We start from the raw sequence: 20,630 nt of genomic DNA, 5'->3' as shown, positions 1-20,630 counted from the left end.
TTTCAGGGGATCGTTTGCAATAGTTTGGCACCATTTTTGAGTGAATTGTAGAACGTCAGATTTTTTCTGAAAATGTGACCGCGCGGCTTAGGGCTTTTTTCAAAATAAGTTGTTCAGACGTTGAGGGCTAATTCTGTTTCCGATGATAAAAACCCATCTGTTTCCACCGAAAAAGCTTTCAGGGGATCGTTTACAACAGTTTGGCACCATTTTTGAGTGAATTGCAGAACGTCAGATTTTTTCTGAAATTGTGACCGCGCGGCTTAGGGATTTTTTCAAAAAAATGGTGTTCAGACGTCGAGGGCTAATTCTGTTTCCGATGATAAAAACCCATCTGTTTCCACCAAAAAAGATTTCAGGAGATCGTCTGCAACAGTTTGGCACCAATTTTGAGTGAATTGCAGAACGTCAGAATTTTTCTGAAATTGTGACCGCGCGGCTTAGGGTTTTTTTTTTTTAAAAAGTTGTTCAGACGTCGAGGGCTAATTCTGTTTCCGATGATAAAAACCCATCTGTTTCCACTGAAAAACCTTTTTGGGGATCGTTTGCAACAGTTTGGCACCATTTTTGAGTGAATTGCAGAACGTCAGATTTTTTCTGAAATTGTGACCGCGTGGCATAGGGATTTTTTTTTCAAAAAAAAGGTGTTCAGACGTCAAGGGCTAATTCTATTTCCGATAATAAAAACCCATCTGTTTCCACCATAAAAGCTTTCAGAAGATCGTTTGCAACAGTTTGGCACCATTTTTGAGTGAATCCCAGAACGTCAGATTTTTTCTGAAATTGTGACCGCGCGGCTTAGGGATTTTTTTTAAAAAAAGGTGTTCAGACGTCGAGGGCTAATTCTGTTTCCGATGATAAAAACCCATCTGTTTCCACTATAAAAGCTTTCAGAGGATCGCTGGCAACAGTTTGGCACCATTTTTGAGTGAATTGCAGAACGTCAGATTTTTTCTGAAATTGTGACCGCGCGGCTTAGGGATTTTTTCAAAAAAAAAGGTGTTCAGACGTCGAGGGCTAATTCTGTTTCCGATGATAAAAACCCATCTATTTCCACCGAAAAAGCTTTTTGGGGATCGTTTGCAACAGTTTGGCACCATTTTTGAGTGAATTACAGAACGTCAGATTTTTTCTGAAATTGTGACCGCGCGGCTTAGGGATTTTTTCAAAAAAAAGGTGTTCAGACGTCGAGGGCTAATTCTGTTTCCGATGATAAAACCCCATCTGTTTCCACCAAAAACTATTTCAGGAGATCGTTTGCAACAGTTTGGCACTATTTTTGAGTGAAATACAGAACGTCAGATTTTTTCTGAAATTGTGACCGCGCGGCTTAGGGTTTTTTTTAAAAAAAAGTTCTTCAGACGATGAGGGCTAATTCTGTTTCCGATGATAAAAACCCATCTGTTTCCATCGAAAAACCTTTCAGGGGATGGTTTGCAACAGTTTGGCACCATTATTGAGTGAATTGCAGAACGTCAGAATTTTTCTGAAATTGTGACCGTGCGGCTTAGGGATTTTTTCAGAAAAAAAGGTGCTCAGACGTCGAGGGCTAATTCTGTTTCCGATGATAAAAACCCATCTGTTTCCACCAAAAAAGCTTTCAGAGGATGGCTGGCAACAGTTTGGGACCATTTTTGAGTGAATTGCAGAACGTCAGATTTTTTCTGAAATTGTGACCGCGCGGCTTAGGGATTTTTTCAAAAAAAAAGGTGTTCAGACGTCGAGGGCTAATTCTGTTTCCGATGATAAAAACCCATCTGTTTCCACCATAAAAGCTTTCAGAGGATCGCTGGCAACAGTTTGGCACCATTTTTGAGTGAATTGCAGAACGTCAGATTTTTTCTGAAATTGTGACCGCGCGGCTTAGGGATTTTTTCAAAAAAAAGGTTTTCAGACGTCGAGGGCTAATTCTGTTTCCTATGATAAAAACCCATCTGTTTCCACCAGAAAAGCTTTCAGAGGATCGCTGGCAACAGTTTGGCACCATTTTTGAGTGAATTGCCGAACGTCAGATTTTTTCTGAAATTGTGACCGCGCGGGTTAGGAATTTTTTCAAAAATGTTGTTCAGACGTTGAGGGCTAATTCTGTTTCCGATGATAAAAACCCATCTGTTTCCACCGAAAAACCTTTCAGGGGATCGTTTGCAATAGTTTGGCACCATTTTTGAGTGAATTGCAGAATGTCAGATTTTTTCTGAAATTGTGACTGCGCGGCTTAGGAATTTTTTCAAAAATGTTGTTCAGACGTTGAGGGCTAATTCTGTTTCCGATGATAAAAACCCATCTGTTTCCACCAAAAAAGCTTTCAGGGGATCGTTTACAACAGTTTGGCACCATTTTTGAGTGAATTGCAGAACGTCAGATTTTTTCTGAAATTGTGACCGCGCGGCTTAGGGATTTTTTTCAAAAAAAAGGTGTTCAGAAGTCGAGGGCTAATTCTGTTTCCGATGATAAAAACCCATCTGTTTCCACCAAAAAATATTTAAGGAGATCATTTGCAACAGTTTGGCACCATTTTTGAGTGAATTGCAGAACGTCAGATTTTTTCTAAAATTGTGGCCGCGCAGCTTAGGGTTTTTTCAAAAAAAAGGTGTTCAGACGTGGAGCGCTAATTCTGTTTCCGATGCTAAAAACCCGTTTCCACCGAAAAACCTTTCAGGGGATCGTTTGCAACAGTTTGGCACCATTTTTGAGTGAATTGCAGAATGTCAGAATTTTTCTGAAATTGTGACCGGGCGGCTTAGGGATTTTTTCAAAAAAAAAGGTGTTCAGACGTCAAGGGCTAATTCTGTTTCCGATGATAAAAACCCATCTGTTTCTACCATAACAGCTTTCAGAGGATCCCTGGCAACAGTTTGGCACCATTTTTGAGTGAATTGCAGAACGTCAGATTTTTTCTGAAATTGTGACCGCACGGCTTAGGGATTTTTTCAAAAAAATGGTGTTCAAGACGTCGAGGGCTAATTCTGTTTCCGATGATAAAAACCCATCTGTTCCCACCAAAAAAGATTTCAGGAGATCGTCTGCAACAGTTTGGCACCATTTTTGAGTGAATTGCAGAACGTCAGAATTTTTCTGAAATTGTGACCGCACGGCTTAGGGATTTTTTTTTTTTAAAAAGTTGTTCAGACGTCGAGGGCTAATTCTGTTTCCGATGATAAAAACCCATCTGTTTCCACTGAAAAACCTTTTTGGGGATCGTTTGCAACAGTTTGGCACCTTTTTTGAGTGAATTGCAGAACGTCAGATTTTTTCTGAAATTGTGACCGCGTGGCTTAGGGATTTTTTTTTCAAAAAAAAGGTGTTCAGACGTCAAGGGCTAATTCTATTTCCGACAATAAAAACCCATCTGTTTCCACCATAAAAGCTTTCAGAGGATCGTTTGCAACAGTTTGGCACCATTTTTGAGTGAAGCCCAGAACGTCAGATTTTTTCTGAAATTGTGACCGCGCGGCTTAGGGATTTTATCAAAAAAAAGGTGTTCAGACGTCGAGGGCTAATTCTGTTTCCGATGATAAAAACCCATCTGTTTCCACTATAAAAGCTTTCAGAGGATCGCTGGCAACATTTTGGCACCATTTTTGAGTTAATTGCAGAACGTCAGATTTTTTCTGAAATTGTGACCGCGCGGCTTAGGGATTTTTTCAAAAAAAAGGTGTTCAGACGTCGAGGGCTAATTCTGTTTCCGATGATAAAAACCCATCTATTTCCACCGAAAAAGCTTTTTGGGGATCGTTTGCAACAGTTTGGCACAATTTTTGAGTGAATTGCAGAACGTCAGATTTTTGCTGAAATTGTGACCGCGCGGCTTAGGGATTTTTTCAAAAAAAAGGTGTTCAGACGTCGAGGGCTAATTCTGTTTCCGATGATAAAAACCCATCTGTTTCCACCAAAAAAGATTTCAGGAGATCGTTTGCAACAGTTTGGCACCATTTTTGAGTGAATTGCAGAATGTCAGATTTTTTCTGAAATTATGACTGCGCGGCTTAGGGTTTTTTTAAAAAAAAAGTTGTTCAGACGATGCGGGCTAATTCTGTTTCCGATGATAAAAACCCATCTGTTTCCACCGAAAAACCTTTCAGGGGATGGTTTGCAACAGTTTGGCACCATTTTTGAGTGAATTGCAGAACGTCAGAATTTTTCTGAAATTGTGACCGTGCGGCTTAGGGATTTTTTCAGAAAAAAAGGTGTTCAGACGTCGAGGGCTAATTCTGTTTCCGATGATAAAAACCCATCTGTTTCCACCAAAAAAGCTTTCAGAGGATGGCTGGCAACAGTTAGGCACCATTTTTGAGTGAATTGCAGAACGTCAGATTTTTTCTGAAATTGTGACCGCGCGGCTTAGGGATTTTTTCAAAAAAAAAGGTGTTCAGACATCGAGGGCTAATTCTGTTTCCGATGATAAAAACCCATCTGTTTCCACCATAAAAGCTTTCAGAGGATCGCTGGCAACAGTTTGGCACCATTTTTGAGTGAATTGCAGAACGTCAGATTTTTTCTGAAATTGTGACCGCGCGGCTTAGGGTTTTTTTTCCAAAAAAAGGTGTTCAGACTTCGAGGGCTAATTCTGTTTCCGATGATAAAAACCCATCTGTTTCCACCAAAAAAGATTTCAGGAGATCGTTTGCAACAGTTGGCACCATTTTTGAGTGAATTGCAGAATGTCAGATTTTTTCTGAAATTATGACCGCACGGCTTAGGGATTTTTTCAAAAAAAAGGTGTTCAGACGTCGAGGGCTAATTCTGTTTCCGATGATAAAAACCCATCTGTTTCCACCGAAAAACCTGTCAGGGGATCGTTTGCAATAGTTTGGCACCATTTTTGAGTGAATTGCAGAATGTCAGATTTTTTCTGAAATTGTGACCGCGCGGCTTAGGGATTTTTTCAAAAATGTTGTTCAGACGTTGTAGTCTAATTCTGTTTCCGATGATAAAAACCCATCTGTTTCCACCGAAAAAGCTTTCAGGGGATCGTTTGCAACAGTTTGGCACCATTTTTGAGTGAATTGCAGAACGTCAGATTTTTTCTGAAATTGTGACCGCGCGGCTTAGGGATTTTTTTCAAAAAAAAGGTGTTCAGAAGTCGAGGGCTAATTCTGTTTCCGATGATAAAAACCCATCTGTTTCCACCAAAAAAGATTTAAGGAGATCATTTGCCACAGTTTGGCACCATTTTTGAGTGAATTGCAGAACGTCAGATTTTTTCTAAAATTGTGGCCGCGCAGCTTAGGGGTTTTTTCAAAAAAAAGGTGTTCAGACGTGGAGCGCTAATTCTGTTTCCGATGCTAAAAACCCATCTGTTTCCACCGAAAAACCTTTCAGGGGATCGTTTGCAACAGTTTGGCACCATTTTTGAGTGAATCCCAGAACGTCAGATTTTTTCTGAAATTGTGACCGCGCGGCTTAGGGATTTTTTCAAAAAAATGGTGTTCAGACGTCGAGGGCTAATTCTGTTTCCGATGATAAAAACCCATCTTTTTCCACCGAAAAACCTTTCAGGGGATCGTTTGCAACAGTTTGGCACCATTTTTGAGTGAATAACAGAACGTCAGATTTTTCCTGAAATTGTGACCGCGCGGCTTAGGGATTTTTTCAAAAAAATGGTGTTCAGACGTCGAGGGCTAATTCTGTTTCCGATGATAAAAACCCATCTGTTTCCACCAAAAAACCTTTCAGGGGATCGTTTGCAACAGTACGGCACCATTTTTGAGTGAATTGCAGAACGTCAGATTTTTTCTGAAATTGTGACCGCGCGGCATAAGGATTTTTTCAAAAAAAGGGTGTTCAGACGTCGAGGGCTAATTCTGTTTCCCATGATAAAAACCAATCTGTTTCCACCATAACAGCTTTCAGAGGATCGCTGGCAACAGTTTGGCACCATTTTTGACTGAATTGCAGAACGTCAGATTTTTTCTGGAATTGTGACCGGGCGGCTTAGGGATTTTTTCAAAAAAAAGGTGTTCAGACGTCGAGGGCTAATTCTATTTCCGATGATAAAAACCCATCTGTTTCCACCAAAAAAGATTTCAGGAGATCGTTTGCAACAGTTTGGCACCATTTTTGAGTGAAATACAGAACGTCAGATTTTTTTGAAATTGTGACCGCGCGGCTTAGGGATTTTTTTCAAAAAAAAGGTGTTCAGACGTCGAGGGCTAATTCTGTTTCCGCTGATAAAAACCCATCTGTTTCCACCGAAAAACCTTTCAGGGGATCGTTTACAATAGTTTGGCACCATTTTTGAGTGAATTACAGAATGTCAGATTTTTTCTGAAATTGTGACCGCGCGGCTTAGGGATTTTTTCAAAAATGTTCTTCAGACGTTGAGGGCTAATTCTGTTTCCGATTATAAAAACCCATCTGTTTCCACCAAACAAGCTTTCAGGGGATCGTTTGCAACAGTTTGACACCATTTTTGAGTGAATTGCAGAACGTCAGATTTTTTCTGAAATTGTGACCGCGCGGCTTAGGGATTTTTTCAAAAAAAAGGTGTTCAGACGTTGAGGGCTAATTCTGTTTCCCATGATAAAAACCCATCTGTTTCCACCATAACAGCTTTCAGAGGATCGCTGGCAACAGTTTGGCACCATTTTTGAGTGAATTGCAGAACGTCAGATATTTTCTGAAATTGTGACCGCGCGGCTTAGGGATTTTTTCAAAAAAAAGGTGTTCAGACGTCGAGGGCTAATTCTGTTTCCCATGATAAAAACCCATCTGTTTCCACCATAACAGCTTTCAGAGGATCGCTGGCAACAGTTTGGCACCATTTTTGAGTGAATTGCAGAACGTCAGATTTTTTCTGGAATTGTGACCGCGCGGCTTAGGGATTTTTTCAAAAAAAAGGTGTTCAGACGTCGAGGACTAATTCTATTTCCGATGATAAAAACCCATCTGTTTCCACCAAAAAAGATTTCAGGAGATCGTTTGCAACAGTTTGGCACCATTTTTGAGTGAAATACAGAACGTCAGATTTTTTTGAAATTGTGACCGCGCGGCTTAGGGATTTTTTCAAAAAAAAGGTGTTCAGACGTTGAGGGCTAATTCTGTTTCCGATGAGAAAAACCCATCTGTTTCCACCATAACAGCTTTCAGAGGATCGCTGGCAACAGTTTGGCACCATTTTTGAGTGAATTGCAGAACGTCAGATATTTTCTGAAATTGTGACCGCGCGGCTTAGGGATTTTTTCAAAAAAAAGGTGTTCAGACGTCGAGGGCTAATTCTGTTTCCCATGATAAAAACCCATCTGTTTCCACCGAAAAACCTGTCAGGGGATCGTTTGCAATAGTTTGGCACCATTTTTGAGTGAATTGCAGAATGTCAGATTTTTTCTGAAATTGTGACCGCGCGGCTTAGGGATTTTTTCAAAAATGTTGTTCAGACGTTGTAGTCTAATTCTGTTTCCGATGCTAAAAACCCATCTGTTTCCACCGAAAAACCTTTCAGGGGATCGTTTGCAACAGTTTGGCACCATTTTTGAGTGAATCCCAGAACGTCAGATTTTTTCTGAAATTGTGACCGCGCGGCTTAGGGATTTTTTCAAAAAAAAGGTGTTCAGACGTCGAGGGCTAATTCTGTTTCCGCTGATAAAAACCCATCTGTTTCCACCGAAAAACCTTTCAGGGGATCGTTTGCAATAGTTTGGCACCATTTTTGAGTGAATTACAGAACGTCAGATTTTTTCTGAAATTGTGACCGCGCGGCTTAGGGATTTTTTCAAAAAAAAGGTGTTCAGACGTTGAGGGCTAATTCTGTTTCCGATGAGAAAAACCCATCTGTTTCCACCATAACAGCTTTCAGAGGATCACTGGCAACAGTTTGGCACCATTTTTGAGTGAATTGCAGAACGTCAGATATTTTCTGAAATTGTGACCGCGCGGCTTAGGGATTTTTTCAAAAAAAAGGTGTTCAGACGTCGAGGGCTAATTCTGTTTCCCATGATAAAAACCCATCTGTTTCCACCATAACAGCTTTCAGAGGATCGCTGGCAACAGTTTGGCACCATTTTTGAGTGAATTGCAGAACGTCAGATTTTTTCTGGAATTGTGACCGCGCGGCTTAGGGATTTTTTCAAAAAAAAGGTGTTCAGACGTCGAGGACTAATTCTATTTCCGATGATAAAAACCCATCTGTTTCCACCAAAAAAGATTTCAGGAGATCGTTTGCAACAGTTTGGCACCATTTTTGAGTGAAATACAGAACGTCAGATTTTTTTGAAATTGTGACCGCGCGGCTTAGGGATTTTTTCAAAAAAAAGGTGTTCAGACGTTGAGGGCTAATTCTGTTTCCGATGAGAAAAACCCATCTGTTTCCACCATAACAGCTTTCAGAGGATCGCTGGCAACAGTTTGGCACCATTTTTGAGTGAATTGCAGAACGTCAGATATTTTCTGAAATTGTGACCGCGCGGCTTAGGGATTTTTTCAAAAAAAAGGTGTTCAGACGTCGAGGGCTAATTCTGTTTCCCATGATAAAAACCCATCTGTTTCCACCATAACAGCTTTCAGAGGATCGTTTGCAACAGTTTGGCACCATTTTTGAGTGAAATACAGAACGTCAGATTTTTTTGAAATTGTGACCGCGCGGCTTAGGGATTTTTTTCAAAAAAAAGGTGTTCAGACGTCGAGGGCTAATTGTGTTTCCGCTGATAAAAACCCATCTGTTTCCACCGAAAAACCTTTCAGGGGATCGTTTGCAATAGTTTGGCACCATTTTTGAGTGAATTACAGAACGTCAGATTTTTTCTGAAATTGTGACCGCGCGGCTTAGGGATTTTTTCAAAAATGTTGTTCAGACGTTGAGGGCTAATTCTGTTTCCGATTATAAAAACCCATCTGTTTCCACCAAACAAGCTTTCAGGGGATCGTTTGCAACAGTTTGACACCATTTTTGAGTGAATTGCAGAACGTCAGATTTTTTCTGAAATTGTGACCGCGCGGCTTAGGGATTTTTTCAAAAAAAAGGTGTTCAGACGTTGAGGGCTAATTCTGTTTCCGATGAGAAAAACCCATCTGTTTCCACCATAACAGCTTTCAGAGGATCGCTGGCAACAGTTTGGCACCATTTTTGAGTGAATTGCAGAACGTCAGATATTTTCTGAAATTGTGACCGCGCGGCTTAGGGATTTTTTCAAAAAAAAGGTGTTCAGACGTCGAGGGCTAATTCTGTTTCCCATGATAAAAACCCATCTGTTTCCACCATAACAGCTTTCAGAGGATCGTTTGCAACAGTTTGGCACCATTTTTGAGTGAAATACAGAACGTCAGATTTTTTTGAAATTGTGACCGCGCGGCTTAGGGATTTTTTTCAAAAAAAAGGTGTTCAGACGTCGAGGGCTAATTGTGTTTCCGCTGATAAAAACCCATCTGTTTCCACCGAAAAACCTTTCAGGGGATCGTTTGCAATAGTTTGGCACCATTTTTGAGTGAATTACAGAACGTCAGATTTTTTCTGAAATTGTGACCGCGCGGCTTAGGGATTTTTTCAAATAAAAAGTTTTTCAGACGTCGAGGGCTAATTCTGTTTCCGATGATAAAAACCCATCTGTTTCCACCAAAAAAGATTTCAGGAGATCGTTTGCAACAGTTTGGCACCATTTTTGAGTGAAATACAGAACGTCAGATTTTTTTGAAATTGTGACCGCGCGGCTTAGGGATTTTTTTCAAAAAAAAGGTGTTCAGACGTCGAGGGCTAATTCTGTTTCCGCTGATAAAAACCCATCTGTTTCCACCGAAAAACCTTTCAGGGGATCGTTTGCAATAGTTTGGCACCATTTTTGAGTGAATTACAGAACGTCAGATTTTTTCTGAAATTGTGACCGCGCGGCTTAGGGATTTTTTCAAAAATGTTGTTCAGACGTTGAGGGCTAATTCTGTTTCCGATTATAAAAACCCATCTGTTTCCACCAAACAAGCTTTCAGGGGATCGTTTGCAACAGTTTGACACCATTTTTGAGTGAATTGCAGAACGTCAGATTTTTTCTGAAATTGTGACCGCGCGGCTTAGGGATTTTTTCAAAAAAAAGGTGTTCAGACGTCGAGGGCTAATTCTGTTTCCCATGATAAAAACCCATCTGTTTCCACCATAACAGCTTTCAGAGGATCGCTGGCAACAGTTTGGCACCATTTTTGAGTGAATTGCAGAACGTCAGATTTTTTCTGGAATTGTGACCGCGCGGCTTAGGGATTTTTTCAAAAAAAAGGTGTTCAGACGTCGAGGGCTAATTCTATTTCCGATGATAAAAACCCATCTGTTTCCACCATAACAGCTTTCAGAGGATCGTTTGCAACAGTTTGGCACCATTTTTGAGTGAAATACAGAACGTCAGATTTTTTTGAAATTGTGACCGCGCGGCTTAGGGATTTTTTTCAAAAAAAAGGTGTTCAGACGTCGAGGGCTAATTGTGTTTCCGCTGATAAAAACCCATCTGTTTCCACCGAAAAACCTTTCAGGGGATCGTTTGCAATAGTTTGGCACCATTTTTGAGTGAATTACAGAACGTCAGATTTTTTCTGAAATTGTGACCGCGCGGCTTAGGGATTTTTTCAAATAAAAAGTTTTTCAGACGTCGAGGGCTAATTCTGTTTCCGATGATAAAAACCCATCTGTTTCCACCAAACAAGCTTTCAGGGGATCGTTTGCAACAGTTTGACACCATTTTTGAGTGAATTGCAGAACGTCAGATTTTTTCTGAAATTGTGACCACGGGGCTTACTGATTTTTTTTTAAAAAAATTGTTCAGACTTCGCGGGCTAATTCTCTTTCCGATGATAAAAACCCATCTGTTTCCACCGAAAAACCTTTCAGGGGATCGTTTGCAACAGTTTGGCACCATTTTTGAGTGAATCCCAGAACGTCAGATTTTTTCTGAAATTGTGACTGCGTGGCATAAGGATTTTTTCAAAAAAAGGGTGTTCAGACGTCGAGGGCTAATTCTGTTTCCCATGATAAAAACCCATCTGTTTCCACCATAACAGCTTTCAGAGGATCGCTGGCAACAGTTTGGCACCATTTTTGACTGAATTGCAGAACGTCAGATTTTTTCTGGAATTGTGACCGCGCGGCTTAGGGATTTTTTCAAAAAAAAGGTGTTCAGACGTCGAGGGCTAATTCTATTTCCGATGATAAAAACCCATCTGTTTCCACCAAAAAAGATTTCAGGAGATCGTTTGCAACAGTTTGGCACCATTTTTGAGTGAAATACAGAACGTCAGATTTTTTTGAAATTGTGACCGCGCGGCTTAGGGATTTTTTTCAAAAAAAAGGTGTTCAGACGTCGAGGGCTAATTCTGTTTCCGCTGATAAAAACCCATCTGTTTCCACCGAAAAACCTTTCAGGGGATCGTTTGCAATAGTTTGGCACCATTTTTGAGTGAATTACAGAACGTCAGATTTTTTCTGAAATTGTGACCGCGCGGCTTAGGGATTTTTTCAAAAATGTTGTTCAGACGTTGAGGGCTAATTCTGTTTCCGATTATAAAAACCCATCTGTTTCCACCAAACAAGCTTTCAGGGGATCGTTTGCAACAGTTTGACACCATTTTTGAGTGAATTGCAGAACGTCAGATTTTTTCTGAAATTGTGACCGCGCGGCTTAGGGATTTTTTCAAAAAAAAGGTGTTCAGACGTCGAGGGCTAATTCTGTTTCCCATGATAAAAACCCATCTGTTTCCACCATAACAGCTTTCAGAGGATCGCTGGCAACAGTTTGGCACCATTTTTGAGTGAATTGCAGAACGTCAGATTTTTTCTGGAATTGTGACCGCGCGGCTTAGGGATTTTTTCAAAAAAAAGGTGTTCAGACGTCGAGGGCTAATTCTATTTCCGATGATAAAAACCCATCTGTTTCCACCAAAAAAGATTTCAGGAGATCGTTTGCAACAGTTTGGCACCATTTTTGAGTGAAATACAGAACGTCAGATTTTTTTGAAATTGTGACCGCGCGGCTTAGGGATTTTTTTCAAAAAAAAGGTGTTCAGACGTCGAGGGCTAATTCTGTTTCCGCTGATAAAAACCCATCTGTTTCCACCGAAAAACCTTTCAGGGGATCGTTTGCAATAGTTTGGCACCATTTTTGAGTGAATTACAGAACGTCAGATTTTTTCTGAAATTGTGACCGCGCGGCTTAGGGATTTTTTCAAAAATGTTGTTCAGACCTTGAGGGCTAATTCTGTTTCCGATTATAAAAACCCATCTGTTTCCACCAAACAAGCTTTCAGGGGATCGTTTGCAACAGTTTGACACCATTTTTGAGTGAATTGCAGAACGTCAGATTTTTTCTGAAATTGTGACCGCGCGGCTTAGGGATTTTTTCAAAAAAAAGGTGTTCAGACGTTGAGGGCTAATTCTGTTTCCGATGAGAAAAACCCATCTGTTTCCACCATAACAGCTTTCAGAGGATCGCTGGCAACAGTTTGGCACCATTTTTGTGTGAATTGCAGAACGTCAGATATTTTCTGAAATTGTGACCGCGCGGCTTAGGGATTTTTTCAAAAAAAAGGTGTTCAGACGTCGAGGGCTAATTCTGTTTCCCATGATAAAAACCCATCTGTTTCCACCATAACAGCTTTCAGAGGATCGTTTGCAACAGTTTGGCACCATTTTTGAGTGAAATACAGAACGTCAGATTTTTTTGAAATTGTGACCGCGCGGCTTAGGGATTTTTTTCAAAAAAAAGGTGTTCAGACGTCGAGGGCTAATTCTGTTTCCGCTGATAAAAACCCATCTGTTTCCACCGAAAAACCTTTCAGGGGATCGTTTGCAATAGTTTGGCACCATTTTTGAGTGAATTACAGAACGTCAGATTTTTTCTGAAATTGTGACCGCGCGGCTTAGGGATTTTTTCAAAAAAAAGGTGTTCAGACGTCGAGGACTAATTCTATTTCCGATGATAAAAACCCATCTGTTTCCACCAAAAAAGATTTCAGGAGATCGTTTGCAACAGTTTGGCACCATTTTTGAGTGAAATACAGAACGTCAGATTTTTTTGAAATTGTGACCGCGCGGCTTAGGGATTTTTTCAAAAAAAAGGTGTTCAGACGTTGAGGGCTAATTCTGTTTCCGATGAGAAAAACCCATCTGTTTCCACCATAACAGCTTTCAGAGGATCGCTGGCAACAGTTTGGCACCATTTTTGAGTGAATTGCAGAACGTCAGATATTTTCTGAAATTGTGACCGCGCGGCTTAGGGATTTTTTCAAAAAAAAGGTGTTCAGACGTCGAGGGCTAATTCTGTTTCCCATGATAAAAACCCATCTGTTTCCACCATAACAGCTTTCAGAGGATCGCTGGCAACAGTTTGGCACCATTTTTGACTGAATTGCAGAACGTCAGATTTTTTCTGGAATTGTGACCGCGCGGCTTAGTGATTTTTTCAAAAAAAAGGTGTTCAGACGTCGAGGGCTAATTCTATTTCCGATGATAAAAACCCATCTGTTTCCACCAAAAAAGATTTCAGGAGATCGTTTGCAACAGTTTGGCACCATTTTTGAGTGAAATACAGAACGTCAGATTTTTTTGAAATTGTGACCGCGCGGCTTAGGGATTTTTTTCAAAAAAAAGGTGTTCAGACGTCGAGGGCTAATTCTGTTTCCGCTGATAAAAACCCATCTGTTTCCACCGAAAAACCTTTCAGGGGATGGTTTGCAACAGTTTGGCACCATTTTTGAGTGAACTGCAGAACGTCAGAATTTTTCTGAAATTGTGACCGTGCGGCTTAGGGATTTTTTCAAAAAAAAGGTGTTCAGACGTCGAGGGCTAATTCTGTTTCCGATGATAAAAACCCATCTGTTTCCACCGAAAAACCTGTCAGGGGATCGTTTGCAATAGTTTGGCACCATTTTTGAGTGAATTGCAGAACGTCAGATTTTTTCTGAAATTGTGACCGCGCGGCTTAGGGATTTTTTCAAAAATGTTGTTCAGACGTTGAGGGTTAATTCTGTTTCCGATGATATAAACCCATCTGTTTCCACCGAAAAAGCTTTCAGGGGATCGTTTGCAACAGTTTGGCACCATTTTTGAGTGAATTGCAGAACGTCAGATTTTTTCTGAAATTGTGACCGCGCGGCTTAGGGATTTTTTCAAAAAAAAGTTGTTCAGAAGTCGAGGGCTAATTCTGTTTCCGATGATAAAAACCCATCTGTTTCCACCAAACAAGCTTTCAGGGGATCGTTTGCAACAGTTTGAAACCATTTTTGAGTGAATTGCAGAACGTCAGATTTTTTCTGAAATTGTGACCGCGCGGCTTAGGGATTTTTTCAAAAAAAAGGTGTTCAGACATCGAGGGCTAATTCTGTTTCCGATGAGAAAAACCCATCTGTTTCCACCATAACAGCTTTCAGAGGATCGCTGGCAACAGTTTGGCACCATTTTTGAGTGAATTGCAGAACGTCAGATATTTTCTGAAATTGTGACCGCGCGGCTTAGGGATTTTTTCAAAAAAAAGGTGTTCAGACGTCGAGGGCTAATTCTGTTTCCGATGAGAAAAACCCATCTGTTTCCACCATAACAGCTTTCAGAGGATCGCTGGCAACAGTTTGGCACCATTTTTGAGTGAATTGCAGAACGTCAGATATTTTCTGAAATTGTGACCGCGCGGCTTAGGGATTTTTTCAAAAAAAAAGGTGTTCAGACGTCGAGGGCTAATTCTGTTTCCGATGATATAAACCCATCTGTTTCCACCGAAAAAGCTTTCAGGGGATCGTTTGCAATAGTTTGGCACCATTTTTGAGTGAATTACAGAACGTCAGATTTTTTCTGAAATTGTGACCGCGCGGCTTAGGGATTTTTTCAAAAATGTTGTTCAGACGTTGAGGGCTAATTCTGTTTCCGATGATATAAACCCATCTGTTTCCACCGAAAAAGCTTTCAGGGGATCGTTTGCAACAGTTTGGCACCATTTTTGAGTGAATTGCAGAACGTCAGATTTTTTCTGAAATTGTGACCGCGCGGCTTTGGGATTTTTTTCAAAAAAAAGGAGTTCAGACGTCGAGGGCTAATTCTATTTCCGATGATAAAAACCCATCTGTTTCCACCGAAAAACCTTTCAGGGGATCGTTTGCAACAGCTTGGCACCATTTTTGAGTGAATTGCAGAGTGTCAGATTTTTGCTGAAATTGTGACCGCGCGGCTTAGGGATTTTTCCCAAAAAAAGTTGTTCAGACGTCGAGGGCTAATTCTGTTTCCGATGATAAAAACCCATCTGTTTCCACCGAAAAACCTTTCAGGGGATCGTTTGCAACAGCTTGGCACCATTTTTGAGTGAATTGCAGAGTGTCAGATTTTTGCTGAAATTGTGACCTCGCGGCTTAGGGATTTTTTCAAAAAAAAGTCGTTCAGACGTCGAGGGCTAATTCTGTTTCCGATGATAAAAACCCATCTGTTTCCACCGAACAAACTTTCAGGGGATCGTTTGCAACAGTTTGGCACCATTTTTGAGTGAATTGCAGAACGTCAGATTTTTTCTGGAATTGTGACCGCGCGGCTCAGGGATTTTTTTTAAAAAAAGTTGTTCAGACATCGAGGGCTAATTCTGTTTTCGATGATAAAAACCCATCTGTTTCCACCGAAAAACCTTTCAGGGGATCGTTTGCAACAGTTTGGCACCATTTTTGAGTGAATTGCAGAACGTCAGATTTTTGCTGAAATTGTGACCGCGCGGCTTAGGGATTTTTTCAAAAAAAAGGTGTTCAGACGTCGAGGGCTAATTCTGTTTTCGATGATAAAAACCCATCTGTTTCCACCGAAAAAGCTTTCAGTGGATCGTTTGCAACAGCTTGGCACCATTTTTGAGTGAATTGCAGAACGTCAGATTTTTTCTGAAATTGTGACCGCGCGGCTTAGGGATTTTTCCCAAAAAAAGTTGTGCAGACGTCGAGGGCTAATTCTGTTTCCGATGATAAAAACCCATCTGTTTCCACCGAAAAAGCTTTCAGGGGATCGTTTGCAACAGCTTGGCACCATTTTTGAGTGAATTGCAGAACGTCAGATTTTTTCTGAAATTGTGTCCGCGCGGCTTAGGGATGTTTTCCAAAAAAAAGCTGTTCGGACGTCAAGGGCTAATTCTGTTTCCGATGATAAAAACCCATCTGTTTCCACCGAAAAACCTTTCAGGGGATCGTTTGCAACAGCTTGGTACCATTTTTGAGTGAATTGCAGAATGTAAGATTTTTGCTGAAATTGTGATCGCGCGGCTTTGGGATTTTTTCAAATAAAAAGTTTTTCAGACGTCGAGGGCTAATTCTGTTTCCGATGATAAAAACCCATCTGTTTCCACCGAAGAAGCTTTCAGGGGATTGTTTGCAACAGCTTGGCACCATTTTTGAGTGAATTGCAGAACGTCAGATTTTTTCTGAAATTGTGACCGCGCGGCTTAGGGATTTTTTCAAAAAAAAGGTGTTCAGACGTCGAGGGCTAATTCTGTTTCCGATGATAAAAACCCATCTGTTTGCATTGAAAAACCTTTCAGGAGATCATTTGCAACAGTTTGGAACCATTTTTGAGTGAATTGCAGAACGTTATATTTTTTCTGAAATAGTGACCGCGCGGCTTAGGGATTTTTTCCAAAAAAAAGCTGTTCGGACGTCAAGGGCTAATTCTGTTTCCGATGATAAAAACCCATCTGTTTCCACCGAAAAACCTTTCAGGGGATCGATTGCAACAGTTTTTTTTTTGTTGTTTTTTTTTTTGCATTTTAAAATTTTATTGATTTCCCATTATTTATACATTATATCCATATTTCAATACATCTCGTACATTTTGAACTTCCTTCAGCGTCATTGACATTCATTCGTATTTATATCTTTAAAACACATTCCATTCTTTCATATTGCCATTCGTTCCTCCCTTCATACATTATTTCTATTAAACAATACTTATTAGTTCTTTACAGTGCCTCTTTAAATCCCACTAGCGTTGTATTTACAAAACATTCATTCTCCAGATAACCCACAAATTTCCCCCAGTCCTCAATAAACCTTTGATCCTTAATATATCTGATTTTCCCTGTTAATTTATCCAACTCGGCGTATTCTGTCAGTTTTACTCTCCACTCTGCTACCGTTGGGATTTCTTCCTGCTTCCACTTCTGAGCTATCACAATTCTGGCTGCCGTTACCGCATACTGGAAGAGTTTGCAATCCTTTCTTCTGATATCCTTTCCCACAATACCTAATAAAAAGGCTTCTGGCTTTTTTACAAAAGTATAACTTAACATCTTTTTCATTTCGTTATAAATTTCATCCCAAAAGCTTTTAACTTTCTTACACTCCCACCATTGATGATAGAAAGTCCCTTCCTTTTGTTTACATTTCCAGCATTTGTTATCTGCCTTATACATCTTAGCCAGTTTTACAGGTGTCATATACCACCTGTAGAGCATCTTCATCACATTTTCCCTCAGTAACGTGCATGCCGTAAATTTTATGTTCACTCTCCATAACTTTTCCCAATCCTCCAGTTGAATGTTGTAGCCGAAATCCCTTGCCCATTGTAATATCACTGATTTTACTTCCTCATCCTTCGTATTCCACTCTAACAATATTTTATACATTTTTGACAGGTTTTTATATTCGTTTTTGAGTGAATTGCAGAACGTTATATTTGACCGCGCGGCTTTGGGATTTTTTCAAAAAAAAGTTGTTCAGACGTCGAGGGCTAATTCTGTTTCCGATGATAAAAACCCATCTGTTTCCACCGAAAAAGCTTTCAGGGGATCGTTTGCAACAGCTTGGCACCATTTTTGAGTGAATTGCAGAACTTCAGATTTTTGATGAAATTGTGACCGCGCGGCTTAGGGATTTTTCCCAAAAAAAGTTGTTCAGACGTCGAGGGCTAATTCTGTTTCCGATGATAAAAACCCATCTGTTTCCACCGATAAAGCTTTCAGGGGATCGTTTGCAACAGCTTGGCACCATTTTTGAGTGAATTGCAGAACGTCAGATTTTTTCTGAAATTGTGACCACGCGGCTTAGGGATGTTTTCCAAAAAAAAGCTGTTCGGACGTCAAGGGCTAATTCTGTTTCCGATGATAAAAACCCATCTGTTTCCACCGAAAAACCTTTCAGGGGATCATTTGCAACAACTTGGCACCATTTTTGAGTGAATTGCAGAATGTCAGATTTTTCCTGAAATTGTGACCGCGCGGCTTAGGGATTTTTTCAAAAAGAAGGTGTTCAGACGTCGAGCGCTAATTCTGTTTCCGATGATAAAAACCCATCTGTTTCCACCGAAAAAGCTTTCAGGGGATCGTTTGCAACAGTTTGGCACCATTTTTGAGTGAATTGCAGAACGTCAGATTTTTTCTGAAATTGTGACCGCGCGGCTTAGGGATTTTTTCAAAAAAAAGGTGTTCAGACGTCGAGGGCTAATTCTGTTTCCGATGATAAAAACCCATCTGTTTGCATTGAAAAACCTTTCAGGAGATCGTTTGCAACAGTTTGGAACCATTTTTGAGTGAATTGCAGAACGTTAGATTTTTTCTGAAATTGTGACCGCGCGGCTTAGGGATTTTTTCAAATAAAAAGTTTTTCAGACGTCGAGGGCTAATTCTGTTTCCGATGATAAAAACCCATCTGTTTCCACCGAAAAAGCTTTCAGGGGATTGTTTGCAACAGCTTGGCACCATTTTTGAGTGAATTGCAGAACGTCAGATTTTTTCTGAAATTGTGACCGCGCGGCTTAGGGATTTTTTCAAAAAAAAGGTGTTCAGACGTCGAGGGCTAATTCTGTTTCCGATGATAAAAACCCATCTGTTTGCATTTAAAAACCTTTCAGGAGATCATTTGCAACAGTTTGGAACCATTTTTGAGTGAATTGCAGAACGTTATATTTTTTCTGAAATAGTGACCGCGCGGCTTAGGGATTTTTTCCAAAAAAAAGCTGTTCGGACGTCAAGGGCTAATTCTGTTTCCGATGATAAAAACCCATCTGTTTCCACCGAAAAACCTTTCAGGGGATCGATTGCAACAGTTTTTTTTTTGTTGTTTTTTTTTTTGCATTTTAAAATTTTATTGATTTCCCATTATTTATACATTATATCCATATTTCAATACATCTCGTACATTTTGAACTTCCTTCAGCGTCATTGACATTCATTCGTATTTATATCTTTAAAACACATTCCATTCTTTCATATTGCCATTCGTTCCTCCCTTCATACATTATTTCTATTAAACAATACTTATTAGTTCTTTACAGTGCCTCTTTAAATCCCACTAGCGTTGTATTTACAAAACATTCATTCTCCAGATAACCCACAAATTTCCCCCAGTCCTCAATAAACCTTTGATCCTTAATATATCTGATTTTCCCTGTTAATTTATCCAACTCGGCGTATTCTGTCAGTTTTACTCTCCACTCTGCTACCGTTGGGATTTCTTCCTGCTTCCACTTCTGAGCTATCACAATTCTGGCTGCCGTTACCGCATACTGGAAGAGTTTGCAATCCTTTCTTCTGATATCCTTTCCCACAATACCTAATAAAAAGGCTTCTGGCTTTTTTACAAAAGTATAACTTAACATCTTTTTCATTTCGTTATAAATTTCATCCCAAAAGCTTTTAACTTTCTTACACTCCCACCATTGATGATAGAAAGTCCCTTCCTTTTGTTTACATTTCCAGCATTTGTTATCTGCCTTATACATCTTAGCCAGTTTTACAGGTGTCATATACCACCTGTAGAGCATCTTCATCACATTTTCCCTCAGTAACGTGCATGCCGTAAATTTTATGTTTACTCTCCATAACTTTTCCCAATCCTCCAGTTGAATGTTGTAGCCGAAATCCCTTGCCCATTGTAATATCACTGATTTTACTTCCTCATCCTTCGTATTCCACTCTAACAATATTTTATACATTTTTGACAGGTTTTTATATTCGTTTTTGAGTGAATTGCAGAACGTTATATTTGACCGCGCGGCTTTGGGATTTTTTCAAAAAAAAGTTGTTCAGACGTCGAGGGCTAATTCTGTTTCCGATGATAAAAACCCATCTGTTTCCACCGAAAAAGCTTTCAGGGGATCGTTTGCAACAGCTTGGCACCATTTTTGAGTGAATTGCAGAACTTCAGATTTTTTCTGAAATTCTGACCGCGCGGCTTAGGGATTTTTTCAAAAAAAAGTTGTTCAGACGTCGAGGGCTAATTCTGTTTCCGATGATAAAAACCCATCTGTTTCCACCGAAAAAGCTTTCAGGGGATCGTTTGCAACAGCTTGGCACCATTTTTGAGTGAATTGCAGAACGTCAGATTTTTTCTGAAATTGTGACCGCGCGGCTTAGGGATTTTTTCAAAAAGAAGGTGTTCAGACGTCGAGCGCTAATTCTGTTTCCGATGATAAAAACCCATCTGTTTCCACCGAAAAAGCTTTCAGGGGATCGTTTGCAACAGCTTGGCACCATTTTTGAGTGAATTGCAGAATGTCAGATTTTTGCTGAAATTGTGACGGCGCGGCTTTGGGATTTTTTCAAATAAAAAGTTTTTCAGACGTCGAGGGCTAATTCTGTTTCCGATGATAAAAACCCATCTGTTTCCACCGAAAAAGCTTTCAGGGGATCGTTTGCAACAGCTTGGCACCATTTTTGAGTGAATTGCAGAACGTCAGATTTTTTCTGAAATTGTGACCGCGCGGCTTTGGGATT

General features: G+C 40.2%; 1 long non-coding RNA gene across 1 annotated transcript in view; it reads right to left on the bottom strand.

Annotated features, from left to right (window-relative positions):
- LOC308475904 overlaps positions 1-20,630 on the bottom strand; it is a 468,022-nt gene that overhangs the window by 233,853 nt on the left and 213,539 nt on the right. The gene's annotated exons all lie outside the window — the stretch shown is intronic.

Source organism: Podarcis pityusensis (assembly GCF_964106645.2).
Source record: "Podarcis pityusensis genome assembly, chromosome: 4".
In the NCBI taxonomy this organism is placed as follows: domain Eukaryota; kingdom Metazoa; phylum Chordata; class Lepidosauria; order Squamata; family Lacertidae; genus Podarcis; species Podarcis pityusensis.
This window is presented reverse-complemented; position numbering and strand designations above follow the sequence as displayed.